The sequence below is a fragment of the Osmerus eperlanus genome, chromosome 4 (genome assembly GCF_963692335.1).
Source record: "Osmerus eperlanus chromosome 4, fOsmEpe2.1, whole genome shotgun sequence".
NCBI classification, from domain to species: Eukaryota; Metazoa; Chordata; class Actinopteri; order Osmeriformes; family Osmeridae; genus Osmerus; species Osmerus eperlanus.
In genome coordinates, this window is record NC_085021.1 from 1,645,076 (window position 1) to 1,651,482 (window position 6,407).

The window sequence follows — 6,407 nt, forward strand, 5'->3', positions numbered from 1 at the left end:
GAGGTCAGGCTCGCCACGCGCACGCGCTTCCCCGCGAAACGGGAGCCCAAACAAAACTTTAAACGGACCCACCGAATTGGGGATCATCAATCCTGGGAAAATAACCACACACACCGCTGCCCCCCGTGCCAACTTGAATTTAGAAACCGTCCCCAGCGAAATCCCACGTTCGGGCGCAAAACTGCACGTTTGGAGCCACATTTTGTCTGAAGCTGGAAACCTGCATTCAAAGCTGGGAAAAGGTGCTCATTGACAGGCATCTCCACTTCGGGACCTCGTAGCACCTTCACCCGGGTGGCGTTGGAAAGGTCTGGGCGAGGGGAACACGGGGAGGTCAGGCTCGCCACGCGCACGCGCTTCCTCGCGAAACGGGAGCCCAAACAAAACTTTAAACGGACCCACCGAATTGGGGATCATCAATCCTGGGAAAATAACCACACACACCGCTGCCCCCCGTGCCAACTTGAATTTAGAAACCGTCCCCAGCGAAATCCCACGTTCGGGCGCAAAACTGCACGTTTGGAGCCACATTTTGTCTGAAGCTGGAAACCTGCATTCAAAGCTGGGAAAAGGTGCTCATTGACAGGCATCTCCACTTCGGGACCTCGTAGCACCTTCACCCGGGTGGCGTTGGAAAGGTCTGGGCGAGGGGGACACGGGGAGGTCAGGCTCGCCACGCGCACGCGCTTCCCCGCGAAACGGGAGCCCAAACAAAACTTTAAACGGACCCACCGAATTGGGGATCATCAATCCTGGGAAAATAACCACACACACCGCTGCCCCCCGTGCCAACTTGAATTTAGAAACCGTCCCCAGCGAAATCCCACGTTCGGGCGCAAAACTGCACGTTTGGAGCCACATTTTGTCTGAAGCTGGAAACCTGCATTCAAAGCTGGGAAAAGGTGCTCATTGACAGGCATCTCCACTTCGGGACCTCGTAGCACCTTCACCCGGGTGGCGTTGGAAGGTCTGGGCGAGGGGGACACGGGGAGGTCAGGCTCGCCACGCGCACGCGCTTCCTCGCGAAACGGGAGCCCAAACAAAACTTTAAACGGACCCACCGAATTGGGGATCATCAATCCTGGGAAAATAACCACACACACCGCTGCCCCCGTGCCAACTTGAATTTAGAAACCGTCCCAGCGAAATCCCACGTTCGGGCGCAAAACTGCACGTTTGGAGCCACATTTTGTCTGAAGCTGGAAACCTGCATTCAAAGCTGGGAAAAGGTGCTCATTGACAGGCATCTCCACTTCGGGACCTCGTAGCACCTTCACCCGGGTGGCGTTGGAAAGGTCTGGGCGAGGGGGACACGGGGAGGTCAGGCTCGCCACGCGCACGCGCTTCCCCGCGAAACGGGAGCCCAACAAAACTTTAAACGGACCCACCGAATTGGGGATCATCAATCCTGGGAAAATAACCACACACACCGCTGCCCCCCGTGCCAACTTGAATTTAGAAACCGTCCCCAGCGAAATCCCACGTTCGGGCGCAAACTGCACGTTTGGAGCCACATTTTGTCTGAAGCTGGAAACCTGCATTCAAAGCTGGGAAAAGGTGCTCATTGACAGGCATCTCCACTTCGGGACCTCGTAGCACCTTCACCCGGGTGGCGTTGGAAAGGTCTGGGCGAGGGGAACACGGGGAGGTCAGGCTCGCCACGCGCACGCGCTTCCTCGCGAAACGGGAGCCCAAACAAAACTTTAAACGGACCCACCGAGCTGGGGACGGCTTTTCCGGGGAGATAACCGCGCACACCGCTGCCCCCCGTCCCAACTTGAATTTAGAAACCGTCCCCAGCGAAATCCACGTTCGGGCGCAAAACTGCACGTTTGGAGCCACATTTTTGTCTGAAGCTGAAACCTGCATTCAAAGCTGGGAAAAGGTGCTCATTGACAGGCATCTCCACTTCGGGACCTCGTAGCACCTTCACCCGGGTGGCGTTGGAAAGGGTCTGGGCGAGGGGGACACGGGGAGGTCAGGCTCGCCACGCGCACGCGCTTCCCCGCGAAACGGGAGCCCAAACAAAACTTTAAACGGACCCACCGAATTGGGGGATCATCAATCCTGGGAAAATAACCACACACACCGCTGCCCCCCGTGCCAACTTGAATTTAGAAACCGTCCCCAGCGAAATCCCACGTTCGGGCGCAAAACTGCACGTTTGGAGCCACATTTTGTCTGAAGCTGGAAACCTGCATTCAAAGCTGGGAAAAGGTGCTCATTGACAGGCATCTCCACTTCGGGACCTCGTAGCACCTTCACCCGGGTGGCGTTGGAAAGGTCTGGGCGAGGGGGACACGGGGAGGTCAGGCTCGCCACGCGCACGCGCTTCCCGCGAACGGGAGCCCAAACAAAACTTTAAACGGACCCACCGAATTGGGGATCATCAATCCTGGGAAAATAACCACACACACCGCTGCCCCCCGTGCCAACTTGAATTTAGAAACCGTCCCCAGCGAAATCCCACGTTCGGAGCGCAAAACTGCACGTTTGGAGCACATTTTGTCTGAAGCTGGAAACCTGCATTCAAAGCTGGGAAAAGGTGCTCATTGACAGGCATCTCCACTTCGGGACCTCGTAGCACCTTCACCCGGGTGGCGTTGGAAAGGTCTGGGCGAGGGGAACACGGGGAGGTCAGGCTCGCCACGCGCACGCGCTTCCCCGCGAAACGGGAGCCCAAACAAAACTTTAAACGGACCCACCGAATTGGGGATCATCAATCCTGGGAAAATAACCACACACACCGCTTGCCCCCCCGTGCCAACTTGAATTTAGAAACCGTCCCAGCGAAATCCCACGTTCGGGCGCAAAACTGCACGTTTGGAGCCACATTTTGTCTGAAGCTGGAAACCTGCATTCAAAGCTGGGAAAAGGTGCTCATTGACAGGCATCTCCACTTCGGGACCTCGTAGCACCTTCACCCGGGTGGCGTTGGAAAGGTCTGGGCGAGGGGAACACGGGGAGGTCAGGCTCGCCACGCGCACGCGCTTCCTCGCGAAACGGGAGCCCAACAAAACTTTAAACGACCCACCGAGCTGGGGACGGCTTTTTCCGGGGAGATAACCGCGCACACCGCTGCCCCCCGTCCCAACTTGAATTTAGAAACCGTCCCCAGCGAAATCCCACGTTTCGGGCGCAAAACTGCACGTTTGGAGCCACATTTTGTCTGAAGCTGGAAACCTGCATTCAAAGCTGGGAAAAGGTGCTCATTGACAGGCATCTCCACTTCGGGACCTCGTAGCACCTTCACCCGGGTGGCGTTGGAAAGGTCTGGGCGAGGGGAACACGGGGAGGTCAGGCTCGCCACGCGCACGCGCTTCCTCGCGAAACGGGAGCCCAAACAAAACTTTAAACGGACCCACCGAATTGGGGATCATCAATCCTGGGAAAATAACCACACACACCGCTGCCCCCCGTGCCAACTTGAATTTAGAAACCGTCCCAGCGAAATCCCACGTTCGGGCGCAAACTGCACGTTTGGAGCCACATTTTGTCTGAAGCTGGAAACCTGCATTCAAAGCTGGGAAAAGGTGCTCATTGACAGGCATCTCCACTTCGGGACCTCGTAGCACCTTCACCCGGGTGGCGTTGGAAAGGTCTGGGCGAGGGGGGACACGGGGAGGTCAGGCTCGCCACGCGCACGCGCTTCCCCGCGAAACGGGAGCCCAAACAAAACTTTAAACGGACCCACCGAATTGGGGATCATCAATCCTGGGAAAATAACCACACACACCGCTGCCCCCCGTGCCAACTTGAATTTAGAAACCGTCCCCAGCGAAATCCCACGTTCGGGCGCAAAACTGCACGTTTGGAGCCACATTTTGTCTGAAGCTGGAAACCTGCATTCAAAGCTGGAAAAGGTGCTCATTGACAGGCATCTCCACTTCGGGACCTCGTAGCACCTTCACCCGGGTGGCGTTGGAAAGGTCTGGGCGAGGGGAACACGGGGAGGTCAGGCTCGCCACGCGCACGCGCTTCCTCGCGAAACGGGAGCCCAAACAAAACTTTAAACGGACCCACCGAGCTGGGGACGGCTTTTTCCGGGGAGATTAACCGCGCACACCGCTGCCCCCCGTCCCAACTTGAATTTAGAAACCGTCCCCAGCGAAATCCCACGTTCGGGCGCAAAACTGCACGTTTGGAGCCACATTTTGTCTGAAGCTGGAAACCTGCATTCAAAGCTGGGAAAGGTGCTCATTGACAGCATCTCCACTTCGGGACCTCGTAGCACCTTCACCCGGGTGGCGTTGGAAAGGTCTGGGCGAGGGGGAACACGGGGAGGTCAGGCTCGCCACGCGCACGCGCTTCCTCGCGAAACGGGAGCCCAAACAAAACTTAAACGGACCACCGAATTGGGGATCATCAATCCTGGGAAAATAACCACACACACCGCTGCCCCCCGTGCCAACTTGAATTTAGAAACCGTCCCAGCGAAATCCCACGTTCGGGCGCAAAACTGCACGTTTGGAGCCACATTTTGTCTGAAGCTGGAAACCTGCATTCAAAGCTGGGAAAAGGTGCTCATTGACAGGCATCTCCACTTCGGGACCTCGTAGCACCTTCACCCGGGTGGCGTTGGAAAGGTCTGGGCGAGGGGAACACGGGGAGGTCAGGCTCGCCACGCGCACGCGCTTCCTCGCGAAACGGGAGCCCAACAAAACTTTAAACGGACCCACCGAGCTGGGGACGGCTTTTTCCGGGGAGATAACCGCGCACACCGCTGCCCCCCGTCCCAACTTGAATTTAGAAACCGTCCCCAGCGAAATCCCACGTTCGGGCGCAAAACTGCACGTTTGGAGCCACATTTTGTCTGAAGCTGGAAACCTGCATTCAAAGCTGGGAAAAGGTGCTCATTGACAGGCATCTCCACTTCGGGACCTCGTAGCACCTTCACCCGGGTGGCGTTGGAAAGGTCTGGGCGAGGGGGACACGGGGAGGTCAGGCTCGCCACGCGCACGCGCTTCCCCGCGAACGGGAGCCCAAACAAAACTTTAAACGGACCCACCGAATTGGGGATCATCAATCCTGGGAAAATAACCACACACACCGCTGCCCCCCGTGCCAACTTGAATTTAGAAACCGTCCCCAGCGAAATCCCACGTTCGGGCGCAAAACTGCACGTTTGGAGCCACATTTTGTCTGAAGCTGGAAACCTGCATTCAAAGCTGGGAAAAGGTGCTCATTGACAGGCATCTCCACTTCGGGACCTCGTAGCACCTTCACCCGGGTGGCGTTGGAAAGGTCTGGGCGAGGGGGACACGGGAGGTCAGGCTCGCCACGCGCACGCGCTTCCCCGCGAAACGGGAGCCCAAACAAAACTTTAAACGGACCCACCGAATTGGGGATCATCAATCCTGGGAAAATAACCACACACACCGCTGCCCCCGTGCCAACTTGAATTTAGAAACCGTCCCCAGCGAAATCCCACGTTCGGGCGCAAAACTGCACGTTTGGAGCCACATTTGTCTGAAGCTGGAAACCTGCATTCAAAGCTGGGAAAAGGTGCTCATTGACAGGCATCTCCACTTCGGGACCTCGTAGCACCTTCACCCGGGTGGCGTTGGAAATGGTCTGGGCGAGGGGAACACGGGGAGGTCAGGCTCGCCACGCGCACGCGCTTCCTCGCGAAACGGGAGCCCAAACAAAACTTTAAACGGACCCACCGAGCTGGGACGGCTTTTTCCGGGGAGATAACCGCGCACACCGCTGCCCCCGTCCAACTTGAATTTAGAAACCGTCCCCAGCGAAATCCCACGTTCGGGCGCAAAACTGCACGTTTGGGAGCCACATTTTGTCTGAAGCTGGAAACCTGCATTCAAAGCTGGGAAAAGGTGCTCATTGACAGGCATCTCCACTTCGGGACCTCGTAGCACCTTCACCCGGGTGGCGTTGGAAAGGTCTGGGCGAGGGGGACACGGGGAGGTCAGGCTCGCCACGCGCACGCGCTTCCCCGCGAAACGGGAGCCCAAACAAAACTTTAAACGGACCCACCGAATTGGGGATCATCAATCCTGGAAAATAACCACACACACCGCTGCCCCCGTGCCAACTTGAATTTAGAAACCGTCCCCAGCGAAATCCCACGTTCGGGCGCAAAACTGCACGTTTGGAGCCACATTTTGTCTGCAGCTGGAAACCTGCATTCAAAGCTGGGAAAAGGTGCTCATTGACAGGCATCTCCACTTCGGGACCTCGTAGCACCTTCACCCGGGTGGCGTTGGAAAGGTCTGGGCGAGGGGACACGGGGAGGTCAGGCTCGCCACGCGCACGCGCTTCCCCGCGAAACGGGAGCCCAAACAAAACTTTAAACGGACCCACCGAATTGGGGATCATCAATCCTGGGAAAATAACCACACACACCGCTGCCCCCCGTGCCAACTTGAATTTAGAATCCGTCCCCAGCG